Source organism: Myodes glareolus, chromosome 9 (assembly GCF_982192425.1).
Source record: "Myodes glareolus chromosome 9, mMyoGla1.1, whole genome shotgun sequence".
Lineage (NCBI taxonomy): Eukaryota > Metazoa > Chordata > Mammalia > Rodentia > Cricetidae > Myodes > Myodes glareolus.
This window is the reverse complement of record NC_142034.1, coordinates 98508477-98525610: the sequence shown is the minus strand read 5'-3', so window position 1 is coordinate 98525610 and position 17134 is coordinate 98508477. Positions and strand designations below refer to the sequence as shown.

The 17134-nt window shown below is 49.4% G+C and overlaps 1 protein-coding gene across 15 annotated transcripts in view; it reads right to left on the bottom strand.

Moving 5' to 3' along the window:
- Rbfox1 (RNA binding fox-1 homolog 1) overlaps window positions 1-17134 on the bottom strand; it is a 1977377-nt gene that overhangs the window by 1513255 nt on the left and 446988 nt on the right. Inside the window, exon 1 of one of the 15 annotated variants that reach the window (XM_048433144.3) lies at window positions 12286-12697. The exons of the other annotated variants lie outside the window; for them this stretch is intronic. The gene's annotated coding sequence lies outside the window, so the exon portion shown is untranslated. Of the gene's footprint in view, window positions 1-12285; window positions 12698-17134 lie in introns of those variants that run through there. 15 annotated transcript variants of the gene reach the window in all.

Genomic DNA, 17134 nt, shown 5'->3' with positions numbered 1-17134 from the left:
ATCTCATACAAACACTATCAAGAATTTTATAAGAAAAAAAAAACACCTTCCTGCTCTTGAGAGCAGGGGTCGGGCAACAATGGCCTCAGAAGTATTGTCGCAGTACATAAGAGCAGGGAACATGCATCCCTAGGAACCTAACTCTCCCTTGAATCCCAATTTCTCTCCAATAACATTCTGTTTTAGTTTCCTCTGTGTGTGACATTTGGTTCTAGCAGTGACCTTGGATGACCTGGGCTCTGACCGTGGACATATGTGATATCTACCTTTGAAACCTTTAGGGGGACATGCCTTTCTTCAACATTCCTCATCATGACTAACAACTTTACCATGCAAAGCACATGGCTCCTCATTATGCTCCAAGAGGTGAATACAAGTTCACACAGACTTACATGTTTCAGATGGGAAATGAAGGGTGGTCAGTACCTCAAATAACCACAGATATGCTAACTGCCCCCCGGCGTGCCACAAAAGAGAGACATGGACAAGGAGCCAATCTAACAGCTGCTTGGCCTCCCTCACTGTCTGGGAACACTCTGAGGGCATCTGCTTTTGGAGTGGTAGGCAAACTCATCCATCTATAAAAGAAAAGGAAAGGAAGGCTCAGAGAGGTACTGTAACTTTCACAAGGTCACACAGCCGCAGAGTGGCAGAATCTGCGCTCTCTGTTGGGTCTGCTTGGCTCCAAAGCCTTCATCCTCCCCCATCTCTGTCTCTAGTCACTCTCTCTGCTCTCATGAAACTTTTCCAAGTTTAAAATAACTCCATTAGCCCAGGTCAATGTGCCAACACCTTTGAAAGCAAGGGCTTTGGTCTCCCACTCCAGTCTGCCCAGTGTCCCTGAACTTCTGTAGAAGCTCAAGAGCCTCGTGGTTTGGGGTTTGGTTTCCTGAGAGTCTCACCATGTGACTCAGGCTAGCATGGAACTCATTATGGAGCCCAGGCCAGTCTGGCCTCGGGCTCAGTCCTCCACTGCCCTCCTGCCTCAGCTGCCTGAGCTCTGGGATGACAGCTGTGCTCGGCCAGGCAGACCTCACTGGGCACATGTTCTCCACGAGAGATGCCAGGAACGTCGTGAAATCTGCACAGCCTGTGCACTGTGCTTACCACGCCTCCAGGAAGGGCTGTGAGCCCCTTTCCCTTGGTGGTCAGCCTTCGCACCCACAGCAGCCTGAGCCAGGCCCGGTTCCTGATGACCTCAAAGTGTAAAGCCATGGTTGTGGTGAGCCAAGCATGCCTCGGAGCCTCGGAGATACCCTAGAAGTCAGGCAAAAGCCCTGGAATCATGAAGGGGACTGCCCAGAGCAGAACAGCCTCCCACCCAGTTCTTCCAGGGCTGGCAGGGCTGAGTCAGCTCCTTCCACACCCTGCTGTCACGTTTTCATAACGAGTCTAATAAACGAGCATTTCTCTCTGCTGATCAATCAGAGCCATGCATATGGCTGCTGTCAGCATCCTCAGCAGGCAGAGCTCCTTGGTGAGATCCAGGCTGTCGACTCCTTCCTTGGGCATCTGCAGCAATACTGGGCTCTTCCCCTTCACCCTCAATCCATCAACACCATTACAAGCAAGAAGGATGTAAGCATTGGGTCTGGACCTGAGATGCTGTGGAGAGAAGCAGTCAGATTCCCGTAGGAACTTCAACCTTCAGAAGCCCATCCTGACCAAACCAGGGGTGAGGAACTAGGGGAAGCGCCATGGTTATGGGCTGTAAGCCATTGCCCTGCCCAGTCTCCTCCCTCAAGGATAGCAGCTCTCATTCCAACACTTGAAGGCCTAATCATTAAGAATATTGCCATGAGTTTGAGTGTAGCTTATGCTACCTAGCAAGATCCTGTTTCAAAAGGAAAAAAAGAAAGGAAAAAGATTTGTGATAAAAAAAAAAAAAAAACTGGTCAAGGGCTCCTTTGGGGCTGAGGAGATGGCTCAGGAGTAGGCGTGCTTACAGTACAAGCCTGAGGGCAGTTGGAATCCCTAACACCATGTCAAAAGCTAGGAATGACCACATGTGCTTAGAATCCCAGCACTGTGGAAGACACAGAGACAGGAGGATCACTGGGGCTTCCTAGCTGACAGCCGAGCTTTAGTTCAGTGAGAGACCCTATCTCAAGGAAGTCCGGCAGAGACTAATGAGGCAGAATGTTCAAGATTCTTCTAAGGCCTCTATGTGAATCCACAGACACACACGTGCACACTTCTCGCATGCACGCGTGCGCACGCACACACACCACAGGTGCACATAGACCTAAGTATCCAGCACACACATATACAACTCCCTTGACATTCTGGAGTGAAAGGAGCCCCAACAAAGGTTGTGCTAGGGTTCTGACAATGACACAGCCACAACTGTGATTAAGAGACTAAGGTTGTTTTGTTTTGCTTTGTTTTGTTTTGTTTTGTTTTGTTTTGTTTTGTTTTGTTTTTTATCAACAACCCCTATTCTGGAATTCACAGGAAAGAGGCACAGATGTCTTAGAGCAAGACAGACTCAGGAAGGGAGAGGTGAGCGCTGCTAAGCCCCTGCATATGTGTCCCGTGTTTCATTGAGCAGCCAGAAGAAACACAGACACAGCTGGTGTGGATAGTGAGACGATCCAGAGTAGGCAGCTGTGTGCACTCGCCACGGACTGTGATCAGCCAAGCAGCGCCAGCCTCGAGCATGTGATGACCAGCGATTGCCACAGACAGCCTGCCCTGGACATCACAGTCAGTATGGACACCGTGCAGGAGGCTGCAGTGAATGGGATCACGACTGTGCTTCCCCCGTGTGACTACAATGCTCTCAGCCTAGCTTTCCAGAGCAAGCAGAACCAAGTAGCAAGACCCCTTTTAGTTAGGGTTTATATTGCTACAACGAAATACAATGACCAAAACAACTTGGGAAGGAGAGGGTTTATTTGGCTCAGACTTTCACAGCACTGTTCATCATCAGAGAATGATCAGAGGAGTTCCTTGGGTCAGGCCAGGGTCTCAAACATGGCAGGAAACTGGAGGCAGGAGCTGATGCAGAGGCCATGGACAGAAGCTGCTTACTGGCTTGCAACCTATGGCTTGCTCAGCCTGCTTTATTATAGGGCCAAGGATCACCATCCCAGAGATGGTACCACCCACAGTGGGTTGAGCCCTCCCTCCCCCATCAATCATTAATTAAGAAAATGCCCTACAGGCTTGCCGACAGCCCGATCTTATGCGGGCTTTTTCTTAGGCGGGCTTTTTCTTAATTGAAGTTTCCTCCTTTCAGATGATCTTAGCTTGTGTCAATTTGACATAAAACTAGCCAACTTAATTGACTCCTTGTCAACTTGACACACAAACACATCATTGTTAAGTCACAACCCTCCATTTCTTGTTCATCCCCGGAGAACACGTTAATATCCATATCACAATATAAAACATTTCACAAACTTAAAAAAAAGTCGTGGTCTTTACAAATTCAAAAACTTTAATATTTGGTCTTTTTTAAAATTCAAAGTCTCTTTTAAAACCTGAAATCTCTTTAAAAATTCAGTCTCTCAACTGTGGGCTCCTCTAAAATCAAAATTAAATACATCCTTATTTCAAGAGGGAAGAGCAATGGCCCAGGCACAATCTGAATAAAGCAAAACCAAGCTCCAACACTGCAAATAACTCATGTCCAATGCTTGGGGTCCACTCATAATCCTCTGGGCTCCTCCTCTGAGCTCCTCCTCTGGGCTCCTCCTCTGAGCTTCTCTTCTGGGCTCCCCTTCTGGGCTCCTCTTCTGGGCTCCTCCTCTGAGCTCCTCCTCTGGGCTCCTCTTCTGGGCTCCTCCTCTGAGCTCCTCCTCTGAGCTCCTCCTCTGGGCTCCTCCTCTGGGCTCCTCTTCTGGGCTCACTCATGACATTCTCTGCAGCTCACACAACGTGTCTTCTAGACCCCACTCCACAGTTGCTTCTCTTTTGGTCATCCCATGATACTGACATCTGCAAACCTGCTGGGGTCCCTTGCTGCAACTGGGCTGCACCTGCAGCAATAGCCTCTCCTGGGCTCTCTTCATGGTCTCTAGTCCTGGCCTACAGCACCAAGGCTCAGCTGCTCACTATGACCCTTTCACGCCTTCAAAACCAGTGAGACTTGGTGACTCTTACATGACCAAGTTTGGCTGCCAGCATAAGGTACAACCTTGGCCAATTCAGAATACAGCTTCTGTGTGGTGACCCTGAAGAAACACTTCCCAGAAGGCTTCACTTCAGAGATGCTGGTTTCTTCTTAAGCACTGTTAATTTCTTAGCTCCAGTTGAACTGCATCAACTGTCCCGGTAGCACAACAGTTTCACTTCAGTGGTGCTGGCGTCTTGTTAATCACGGCTGACTCTTTATCCCCAGCTGAGCAGAATGACATTGAAAACATCAATGGTCCTGATAGAGTCTAAACTTCGCTCTGGAATGTCACAAACGAGGCCTCCATCTTCCGCACGGCTCTCAACATTCTTATCTTCCAAGCTCCTACAGGGCAATGCACTGGGTTCTCAACTCTCAGTGGCTTTTCTAGCTCCAAGTTCCAGAGTCTTTCTATAATCCTCCCAAATACATGGCCAGGTCTGTCACAGCAATACCCCACTTCTGGTACCAACCATCTTAGTTAGAGTTTCTATTGCCATGTTGAAACACCATTGCCAAAGCAATTTGGGGAGGAAAGGGTCATTGCCAAAGCAATTTGGGGAGGAAAGGGTTAATTCAGCTTGCACATTCTATATCACTGTTCGTCATGAAGAAAGTCCGGAACTCAAACAAGGCAGGAAACTGGATGCAGAGGCCATAGAGGGGATCTATGAGTGCCATAGAGGGGCACTGCTTGCTGGCTTGCTCTCTATGACTTGCTCAGTCTACCTTCTTATAGAAAACCCAGGACCACCAGTCCAGGGATAGCATTACCTACAGTGGGCTGGGCCCTCCCCGCATCAGTCACTAATTAAGAAAATGCCCTACAGGCTGATTTTATGAAAGTGTTTTTATTTCACTTGAAGTTTTTCTCCTCTCAGATAATTCTAGCTTGTGTCAAGATGACATAAAACTAGTCAACGCAACTACTGCACAGCATAGCCCCTACCTTGCTTCAGGCTTAAAAGACAGAAAAAGAATCTGTGAATGGATATCACCATAAGCCTCAAACTCGTGAACGTGCAGCCCAGTTGCTCCAGCAGGTAATTGTGAACAAATTGCTTAAAGCCCACTTACAATTCACTGTCAATCTCCAAAAGAGGAATTCGAAAATGAATCTTGGGGATTCAAAGAATAACCTTGGGGCTATGGAGGTGGTTCACTGGTAAAATGCTTGCTTCCAGGGCATTAGGACTTGATTTTGAGGCTTAAATGCCATGCAAAAATTAGCCATGCATGGCAGCATACCTTTGATCCCAACCCTGGAAAGGCAGAGGTAGGAGGATTGCTGGGGTTTATTGGCCAGTCTAACAGAACCTGTACATTCCAGTGACAGGCCTTGACTCAAAAGGCAAACAATGCAACTAAACGAGGTGGATGGCACCTGAGGAAAGGAAGAGTGTTCTTTAGCATTCACGCGCATGCACGCGCGCGCGCGCGCGCACACACACACACACACACACACACACACACACACACACAAGAGGGGAGAAGAAGGGAGAAAGGGAAGCAAGGAGGGAAATGAAGAATGAATTAATCTTCAAAGTGGACCAGAAGCTCCAGGCAATTCGCAAGATGCCAGGGACACAGACAGGTCTGGCCAAGTGTGTGCTGAGCCCCCTGGTGTTTACCAGCGGATAAGAGGAAGTCTAGAAGGGACCACCACTCAAGAGCTCGTAGGTTGGCTGCAAGGAAAAAGAACCCCTGCAGGAAACCAGGAAGAGTGGGGCCAGAGCCTTCAAAAAGAGTAGAGAGGCAAATTGTTGGGCAGTGGAGGCGACTCTGTGTGTCAGAAACCCGCTAAAATGTCATGCAATGGTGTAGGTAGTGTACTCAGCACAGCCTGTACTGTGTGGGAAGCATCTGATGCAGGGACCTTTTGTTCCCCTCATTGCATAGGCAGTGACAGACATGGAGCCCAAGGCTGTAGATAAAGAGCCAGGCTGGGAGTCAAACTAGGGTGAGATAGATTGCTCACAGGTCAAAGCCCCACAGCAAAGTATAGTCTACCTTCTAGGGGCAGTGAACAGTGTTATCTGCACTCAGGGCTCTCTTCAGAGAAACCACTACATGTTTCAGGGAACATGCACCATCCTGTCCATACCAAGTCAGACAGGTGCTGTAATCTGCAAGAGCCTACAAAAGCGGTGGATGAGGAGCCTGGAACCATGGACCACTATTCTCAGCGAACTTATGCGGAGACATCAAGAAAGGACTTGTGTGTTTGGCGGACTGGCATTGCCTGGTTTAAGAGAGGACTTCAGGGAAGAACAGCTAAGCAGTAGAATGCAAGTGTCCAAGCCCAGGGTTTCCTCTCCCAAATGCTAAATAATATTGGGAAATGGACTTCTTTTTTTTTCCTACAAACTGAGACATATAGACAGGTTGGCTAGAGAGTTGATATGTAGATGAGTAGATAGATGATAGATATATAGTTAGGTTGATAGGTAGTGGTCGTAGAACAATAGACAGATAATAGATAGACGATTGACAGGTGGATAGATATACAGATAGATGATAGATAGAGAGATAGATGATAGATAGATAGATAGATAGATAGATAGATAGATAGATAGATAGATAACATTGTCTATCTTTTTCATGTTGGGGTCATAACCAAGTATCTCACATATGCTAGGCAAGTTCTCCATTGCTAAGCTACACTGGAATATCAACCCCTATTCTCTCTTCTTTGATGAAAGACTATAAAACCGCTAAAGGAAGGGGAAATAATGCATTCGAGGTTCTTGAATGTTGTTGGCTTGTCTCTCCAAATGCTAATACATGCAGGGACCAAATATACTCATAAGATAAGGCCTAGAGCATAAACCAAGACAAACAGGACCTACAAATTATGTGGCAGTTTCCCAGGTTGCCCAATCCATTCAGATGTAATGGTTTTCCTCCTCATGAAAATCTCTGAGAGACTTCACTACAGTGTTATGTAGACTCCTTAGTAGGGCCTAGATAAGTGTAGTGATTTAAATGAGAATGTTCCCCATTGTCTTGGAGATTTGAACACTTGTACCCCAGTTGGAGACACCATTTAGGAGATGTGGTCTTACTGGAGGAAGTAAGTCCCAAGTGGGAGGGGTGAGTTTCAAGAGCTCAAAGCCTCACCCTACTTCTAGCATGCTCTGTCTGCTTTTTGCTGTTCGGGAACTGAGATCTCAGCTTCCCGCTCTGGCCACCATGAGTGATACCTGCTACCCGCATTTCCCTGCCATGGTGGCTCTCTCTCCTCTGGGACTATAAGCCCACATAAGCACTTTCTCTCTTAACTTCCCTGGTCATGGTGTTTTATCATAGCAGCATAGAAGTAACTGATACAGTAAGTCAACCTCCTTCACCAGGCCCTGTGTTCCTCCATCAGACCCCGCGCTCCTTCAACAGACCCTGTATTCCTTTATCAGACTCCACGTTCCTTCAACAGACCCCGCGTTCCTTCATCAGACACCGTGTTCCTTCAGAAACCATGTTTGTCCATCAGACCCCGTGTTCCTTCATCAGACCCCTGGGCCTTGGCACCTATTCTCCAAGCCCCTATCACACTGCTACACTGTAACTTTTGTAACCTCTGTCATTATCCTGACAAAAGTGGGTATCTCCATCTTCTCTGTATTGTCTGGCTTGCAATCCTGCTCCTAGTTGTTGGAAAGACCACAGCCCCCAGCATCTTGTGTGAAGTGACCGGTGACAAGCCAGCTGGAGCAACAACAGATGTGAAGTACAAAGTAGTTGTCTTTCCTGTGACCTCATATGTCATGACCAGTGCAACACCCCAGGCCTTCAGCCTAGTCTGTGCTCACTACTGACGTCATCTTACCATACTGGGTCCCCTTGCTCTGAGGATCCATCACTGATTAATTCTTTAATTAGATTTTCATGTGTATGTGCCTAGGGGCAGTATTTTAAATAACGAAAGGTAGACACTGGAGAAAACATTGTGGCTCCTTTAAACATCTCCACACTGGAGGGTAAACATCTCTGGCAAATTCCTGGATGAGTCTCAGAGAGTCACTGAGTCCATATTAATTTAGGAACATGCTTGTTGCATGATCCCCATGTCAGGCACAGGCAGGACAAGTTACCCAGTGACCTTTGTAGCAAGATTTTCAGATTTTCATAGTCTCATGCCAGTGGGAAATTGTTGTGTCCCCAGAGTGTGTTCTCTGTCAAAGACAGTCTCCCTCTTGGAATGCGCTCATTCCTGAACCCAGGAGCTTAAAGGGTCTAAGCAAAATGGTGGAGTTTTGAAAAGGAGAAATGCCAGACATAAGTCCAATGTTTTGGACATAAGTCCAAACCCATGCTTTGAGGTACAAAACTAAAGATCAGAAATGATTTTAATAAAAACATGATGGATTTGTTTGCTTTTATTTTCTCTTATTATTTTTTAAGACACCTGTATTCTAATGAGAGAGAGAGAAAGAATTTGGATGTGTGAGGAAGTGGGGAGATCTGGAAGGAGTCAGGGGACAGAAACTAGTCAGAATCTGCTGTATGAAGACAAATCTATTTTCAATTAAAAGTCAAAAGAAAACCCTAAATAAAGAAATGGAAGAGAGCAATCAAAATTGGAAAGACCTTCCATGTTCACTGTGTAACCCAGGCTGACTCAAAATCCCAGCCCTTCTCAGCCTTTGTGGCGCCGACTGTAGTTGTTCTCCACCATGCTGAACTCGGTGCTTTCAATATGACCAGATTCATAGAGATTTGTGTGATTAATTCATCAGATTAGAAAAGAACACATAAGGGCTTGAGTAGCTAGAGCTACAGCTACAGGAGACAAGCCTGTTTAAAAACCAAAAAGGAGACATCAGTGAGAAAGCAGAGACAGCATGTGATCAGACCTTAGAGGAAAAAATACACACACACACACACACACACACACACACACACACACAGACATCAACGCACACACATGCACACACAGACACATGCTCACACATGTGCACACACGCGCATGCCCACACACGCACAGACACATAGGCACACACAGAGACACAAACACACGGGAGCGTGCACATGCTCGTGAGTGCTCACACACACTGTGTGGGACGATCACCAAGATGGATAGACAGGGGCACAGTGTCCCTCAAAGCTTGGTCTAGGGTAGAAAACTCTGGAGACACAGAGTGGCTGGTAAAGACAGGATGACCAAAAGAGATCAAGCTTTACCAAGACATTACTCAAATTGTTGGTTGATGAATCACTGTCCCCAGACCCCAACAGGCATCTTCCTGCTCCCTGCTCCCAGGGTGTGTGTTCCTAACGCCTCTTGCTAGCCATGCTGGTCTTGAGGTGAAATGTACTGGGAACGGGCATCTTGCAGTTGACAGTGTGTGCAGTGCTCTGAAAATTCTGTGAAGGAGAGACTCCGGACACAGGTCTGCAGCTCTGTGGTAGAGCATTGGCCTGGCTTAGAGACCACTACTTAGTGACTGGAAGCACGGTTCAGTATTAAAGCCCCTGTTTGGAATCCACCAATGAGGGACTGTGGGTGTGTCTCAGTGTTGGACCTTTCTAGAATCCTCTAGTAAGGGGCTAGAGGTGTGTGGCTCCATATTAGAGCCTCGGCCTAGAAGCCTTCACTGAGTGACTAGGGTCATGGCTCAGGGATCCAGCACTTGCATAACATGTAAGCTGAAAGCCTGGGTTCCATTCCCAAAACAAGGGGTGGGGAGAAAAAAAAAAAACCTGTAAACCCTATTATGTGCTCATACTACAATAAAGTAAAATACTTCAATCTGAACACTTTGGTTGCTTAGGGTACCTTCTCCTACATTCCTCCTTTTTGAGGATGAGGGATGGCCATAATTGTGTTGTTGCAATTAGATAATGCTACACAATCCCTTATTCCAGCGTGGCAGGGCGTGAGTCACAAGATACGTGCTGCTGAAAGCCACCTCTAACATTCTTTAATTCCTGGGTTTTCAAAATATTCCCTGCACCAGAGAAGTAAGTTTCCAATTAAAGAGGGTTTACGAAAACACAGGGCTTTCATCCCAGGAGGCAGAGACGATGACGGCCTTCTATCTGATGAGACGAAGGCGTACGTGCCACAGAACCTGACTTTAGGTCCAGGGGCCTGTGGAAGCCACAGGTCAAAACCAACCACCATCCACGCCGACAGGAGACAGCTGGCCCCAATCAGAATAGAAAAAGAAGAGGTCAGGGCAGGGGTAGGCCTGGAGAGCTCGGGCAACCCTCCCAGCAAACACCTCTTGTAATTTGCCAGAGTTGGTTACATATGTATGCTCAGAAGGAAGAAGATGTACATACAAGAAGCTAGTGGACTTCTAGAACTCACTGAACATGATGAGGCTTGAAAGGGAAAGCAGTCTAGTTGAAATAAAAAAACAAAAAGAAAGGGAAATGTCTATAATTAAGGCACTTACCACACTAGGTCTCACTCTAGGTATTTCTTGCTTTATTCAGTACCCACCTAAGGACAGAGCCACCACTGAAGCTCCCATTGTACAGGTGAAGCAGCACAGCCGGAGGTTAAAGAACTTGCCCAAGGTCACACAGTTGTTGCGAAACAGAGCCAGGAGCACTGGGCTCTTCTGGGCCACCACATCCTACTCTCTAGACCCCAGACATTGTTGGCTCCCTCTCCATCTCAACCCAGCCGACGTCACATAAACTAACTTAGTGAAGATCCACGGAGCCCTCGTGGACCAGCTATTCCAGAGATCAACACAGAGCTGGGCTTGCAGTCTCAGTGTGGGTCTGTACAGTGCTTCCCGCACCTCTGCCCTTGAGGGGTGCCCAGGCTCTTACTTCTGAATAAAAATTAAAAACCAAAACAAAAATCTTGGACCAAAATAAATCTGCTAGTGGCTCCAGCCAGGCTTCTGTGGTCACTTAAAAATTGAAGAGGATTGGCCTCTTTCATCTTATTTTTCTCCCTTTTTCCCCTCTTTTGATAATAAAGACAAAGAGCCTGGGGGGGGGGGTAGACCAACTAGGACAGGGGTGGAGGAGGACCTGCAGCGGGTGGTGCTCTCTGAACTGGTCAGGGCAAGGCCAGGTCTGTCTGTTCCTTGCGAGCAATTTCAAAGTAAAAACTAATATAATTATAAAGAGCAATCCACGATCCCTCTCCCATTTCCAAGTTCAAATAAGAAAACCCTCAGTTGGGAGGCTGTTTCCCATATCGCCTGATGAAGAAACTGGGTAGAAACCAGGCCCAATCCCCCTCCATCACTCTGGGGCAGGCACACAGGCACACCCTAGGCTGGAGCCCTGGGGTAGTCTCTGACAGAGGAGCTGACCAGTGGCCTTAGGGAGGACCACGACTGGGGTCTTCCCCTCCCTCAGTCATCAGGCAGACATCTTCTGGATGCTGTGAGACACCTGGTTTCTGAAGCTGGGACCTTGGAGGCTCCAGGAGCTTCGTGGCCAGGTGGCCCACTGGGTGAGCTCAGCCAGCTCTGCCTTTCCTTCATCTCCATGGTACTGAGAGACTGGCCAAGACTGCGAGGACCCCCTGCCTACTCTCCAAGGCAGCACTGAGATCTTAGTTCTCTCCCCCCATGAGGCACCCAAGGAATCAGGGGGCACGGCCAGAGTTCCCAGCTCCAAGGTTTCCATGCTGACCTCTTCTTCTGGGGTCCAAGGCAGCCAGACATGGACCTGGCAGTAAACACAGCTGTCCTCCCTCACCCAATGTGCTCTTCCCTGCTTCTCACCGGTAGTTTTGCCCTTCCAAAGAGCCTCCCAGCCACCAAGGTGCCTCCTCCTCCTGACTTCAACAAAGCTGCGAGATTGGGAGTCAGCAAAGAACCAGGAGGTGCGCCCAGTGCTCAGGGTAGTCGACCCAGAAGACTGACCCAAAGTGCGCAGGCAGGATACTGCCCCTGGGACGCGCTGTGAGGACAGGGGGGCATCCTGGGAGCTTGGGAAGAATGCTCTTGGGCAAGGAAGGACGTGAAGGGAGAAGAGACAATGTGCGGGGTGGGGGGCTCAAGGTCGGGGGCCCCTGCAAGAACTGGCCAAGAGATTTCTCCTCTTGCCCTGCAAAAGTTCCCGATCCAACACACCCAGAGTCGCGCTGGGAGACCAGCTTTGGTGGAACCTCGAGATTTTCCTTTCCTGGGACCCCTTGGGTTGGGTCTTGATTAGAGAGCGCAGAAGCGGGCGACTCTGCCTGGACTTACCTAGAACTCCTCGGGAGCCCAACAGTTGTCGCCTCCTCCTTTCAGGACCCCCTGATTCCTCAGTGCTCTGTGCACCCCACAGCCACGTTCTGCATTCGCCAGAGGCAACGAACTGTGATGCTGGTTTCTCTCACACGAGCTGGCCGCAACTTCAGGGCAGGTCAGCCGCGCCCTGTATCTGGGCGCGGCGAAGGTCCGGATCACCCCTAAGGGGCCCTGATGGCCGAGGCCACCCGGTCTGGAGCGCGGGGTTCTGGAGATATGGAGACGCGCACGATCCTCTCAGATCTGCCCTGAGCAGGGAGGACGCTCAGAGTTGTCGGCTCCGGACGCCGGGGCGGGGCGCGCGGCTGTCCCCTCCAGATGCAAGCTGCGCGACTCGCTGGTGGCTTCTCGAGTCCGCGAGGCGCACGCGTGGGTCCTGAAGCTGGCACAGCGCCCCCACTCTTCCGCGGGCGCAGCCGGGTCTGGCGCGATGCGAAGAGGGAGGAATTCCCCCTCGGCTCTGAGTTCGGGCTCCCCTCCCCTCTACCCCGCACGGACCCCTATCTGTGGTAGCAGTCGCAGCGACTGACACTTCTGGGCTCCAGATGGAGGAGGGTGGCGGCGGCTGGGCTTGCTGGGGGAACTAGAAAGGAGGTGACCTTCAAACCCCGCGCTCCAGGAGGCCGGGAGGAGGGGACCGGGTGACGCTGATTTGGGGAGCAGCAGGCATGCACCGGTGGCCCGCGGGAGTTCTAGCAAGCCGGGGCCAGAAGGAAGCGAAGACGAGTATAACCAATAAAATCCAGATTAGAAAATAAACAAAGGAGAACGAGGGAGAGCGCGAGATAATGTGTGCATGTGTGTGTATGTGTATATGTGTGTGTGTGTGTGTGTGTGCGTGCGCGCGCGCGCGCGCGCGACAGGCAGCGAGCAGCCGGGCTGGCGAGCCAAAAATAATCCCGAGCACCAGGGAGCGCCCCCTCCCCCTTCCCTCCCCGGCGCCGCCGCGGTCACGGTCACGCGTGCAGCCTTGGATTCCAGCAGCCACTCTGGGCAAGGGATTCAGAGCCACCAGGCTCTTCTTCCTAAAGCGCACAAGGATGAAAGTTGCCTTCAAGAGGTCTTTAGGGTAATGCCCCATGCTTGCCTCTTCCCAAAGTGGGTTTGCTCATTCAGCACCCCAACCAGAGCACCTCTCTGTCCCCACTCATTCCGCCCCCCCTCCGCGTCCCTCCCAGTCAATGTAGGAAAAAGAATCTTAGGGAAGTTTAAGGGGATGGAGCCCCCTTACCCTGGTCCACTTCTGTTCTAAGAAGTTTCTGGCAAATGCTCGAATCCCTCTACCTGGCAGAAATAAAAAGTTAGACCCATCTAGATGATCTCCAGCTCTGAAAGTCAGCCCTGGCCTGGCCTGACCTAACCTACGTCCCGAGTGGCCACTTCTTAGCGGGGAGAGTGCTTCTGTGATTAGGGACTGGCCTGTCTTCCCAGCAGCTCCTTGGCAGGGAGACCCTTGGTTCTGCCTAGGCCTTCGGATTCAACTCACATTACAATGTGTTGCTTATGACCTTTGTCCTGTGTCATCTCAACAGCCAGATGAAACTGACACCCCGAATCAGCAGGTTTCATACTTTGGAAAGTTAAGGGATCAGGCAAGCAAAGCAGGGAAGCTCCTGAGTTCTCCATTGACTCCACAGCTAGAAAGTCTACTCCACTTTCCCTTTTCTTTCTCTTGTTCTCCTTCCTTCTGCCCTTTACTCCTCCTCCCCTTTCTTTCTCATTCCATCCTTTCCCCTTCCCTCCCTCCCTCTTTCCTCCCTTCCCCCTTCCCTCCCTCCCTCTTTTCTCCCTTCCCCCTTCCCTCCCTCCCTCTTTCCTCCCTTCCCCCTTCTCTCCCTCCCTCTTTTCTCCCTTCCCCCTTCTCTCCCTCCCTCCCTGTCTCCCCCCTTTCCTCCTTCTCTCCCTCCCTCCCTGTCTCCCCCCTTCCCCCTTCTCTCCCTCCCTCTCTCCCTGTCTCCCTCCTTTCCCTTTCTCTCCCTCCCTCCCTGTCTCCCTCCTTTGTTTCCTTCCCCTCCCTCCTTTTGTTTCTTCTTTCCCCTTCCCCTGTTCTCCCTCTCTCTTTCATTCCCCTCTCTTATCTCTTTCCTTTCTGTTTCCATTTTCCCTCCCTCCTCTTCTTCCCTCGTCCCATCTTTCTCTTCCCTCATGTCTTTCTTTCTTGCTTCCTTTTCCCATCTGTCTTTCCTCCCTTCCTCCTTTCTCCCCTCCTCCTTTTCTCTCTCTACCTCTCTCATTTACATTCCAAATGATTATGTTATACAGCAAAGTCTTCCAAGGAGCCAGCTCTAACTTTTGCTGGAGACCCCACGTCCTCTGTCAGGATCCTGGATCCCCAGGGCAGGTTTACCTCATTCCCAAGGAAGCCACTGCACCACCCTTCCACTGACCAGCAGATGCACCTGTCAAGGCCAGACTTCAGACCTTGACCTGAGGCCACTGCTCACTTCCTGGTTTCTGGTTAACAGTATGAAGCAAGTTCCCCCCCCCCCCTGCTTATTCTCCTCTGGGATGCCACAAAGTGAATGTCCCCAGGGTCCCATCAGTGGAAGACTCACTAGTCGCTACTTTATATCATTATTATTTAGTCTATATTTCCTTCAGCATCTAGGAAACAGTGTTCTCCTACCCACAACCATCAATTTATGAAAACCATGCAATTAGAAGTCACACTTATTTGAGAGCACCCTTGCAAACTTCACAGAGCTGCCTCTGTCACCCACACCAGCCATTCGCAGATTGGCTTGTGTGTGAGTGGGGGCTTCTCAAAACTCTCCCCAGCAATAAAACATTTGTATGTAAACAACTGTGTTTCCTTTTCTCATTGTCTCTTACCCTTCCCAGAAAATACAAAGAGGCTATAAATCTAGGTTAGCAACATCATAATCATTTCCCCCAAAAACTGCTTGCTTCAGGAGAGCCACAGAATTTCAATGTAATTGTCCAGCCGAGCAGGAGATGCCATGCCTTGTAAAAGAGGGATCTCAACTTAGAGGCAAATTACCAATAATGGGAGAAGAGATAAATGGCAGCTAATGGGGAGTTCTGTCGAAGTGCTTCTCCGTTCTCTCGCGCTGGGTTCTGAGGGGAAGACATGGACCTGAGCACTCAAGGCAGAGACTCTGACTGCTGGCTCATTCAGTGGCTGATGGCTGAGCCAATTTATTATTTCTAACACATAATTTTACAATCATAAATGAAATAAAAAAACTACAAATCCAAAAATCAAGGTGAGTTTGAATCTGTTCTGATTTGTTTATTTATTTGGGAGTAGAAACAGGTTTTGGTATATCAGCCATGAATGCTGGAGGTGACCGCTGATGCCTGTGTTACTACCAGGCTGAAGGAAGCTTAACAAGAACCAAGACATGGTGGCTCACGTGGGGTAGAGGCAGAGGCAGAGGCCAGCCTGCTCGCACAGTGAGTTCTGGGCCGTTCAGGTTTATATGGGGAAACTGTCTAAAGGGGGGGGGGGAAGGGAGGGATGGGGGATGAAGAGAGGGGGGAGAGAGGGGAAGAAGGAAGAAAGGAGGGAGGGAGAGAGGAAGGAAAAGAAGGAAGAAAGGAAAGAAGGGAGGGAGGGAAGACAGGAAGGAGGGAGGAAGGGAGGAAAAGAAAGGAAGGGAAGACAGCCATGCAATTTAAAATAAAATTATTGTCACGAACCCAGTGGCACAGCATCATTCCAGCTGTCTGGAAAGCATAGGCTGCTGCATTTCCCACAGTGACCTGTCCAGTTCCAGGCAGATTGTTCTAGTCACATCTGTGTTGAGACTGAATGGTCCTGTGAGGTGCTGACTGGACAGCTCCCAGGACAACCTAGGGGGAGAGTCCCCCCTGCTATGGATACAAAGAAGAGGGAGAATCTGGCTCCTCCTACTGGCCATGGAAAGTACTGTCCGTTTGGTATTGTAGAAGCATGAGTTTAAAATGGAGTCTTTCACAAAGCTGAGAACAAAGATAGTAACAGCAATAGTAGGGCAGGAAGTGGAAGGAAGAAGTGGATAGAAGTAGAGAAGGGAGAGAAAGTAGGAGAGCAGGGAGGAGATGGGAAAGAAGGTGAAAGGGAGGAGAAAAATGGGGAGAGGGAATGGGTGAGGAGAGAGGAAGAGGAAGGGGAGGTTGGAGAAGGAAAGGAGAGGGAAGTGAAGGGGAGAGAGGGAGGGGAGGAATTTTCAGCCTCACAAAGGTTAATCTAGGATGCAAGTTTGATCATCTCACACTTCAACTTTGGGCGTGTGCCTCCTCCTCATCTTCCTGATAATGTCTGTAGTCCTCTACAAGGGTCCCCATCCTCTGGGCACCCTGCTTCTTTCTCTGGTTCGGTGTCTGTCCCAGGTATACTTTTCTCTGTCTGACCTGTGAGTCATTGCACAGGCTGGTCCTCCAGCCTGGAATATCCTGCAGACTCCCCCTGCCTCTTTTTATCTTCAAAACATCTGTCAGGACACCACAGTGTGCCTGGCCCTCAGAATCCCCACCAAGCAAAGCCTTTCATCTCCTTTCAAGCTCCCCCAGCACCTGCATTGACTTGACCAGCCTATTGAAATAAAGCTGCTTCCCCCCAGGAAACAGAAGGGCCCACAATGCCGAGGACTTATCACCCAGAGTGAAGGGCCAGATGCATGTTAAGTTCAATAAATATTTCGTTAAGGCTTCCTTCTGCTCTGTAGTATGCTATGTTTTTACCAGGCTCACCAATGAACCTGGGTCTCACCAGTTTGGCTAGACTGACTGACCACAAAGCCACAGAAATCCTTTTATCTCCTCTCTCTCTCTCTCTCTCTCTCTCTCTCTCTCTCTCTCT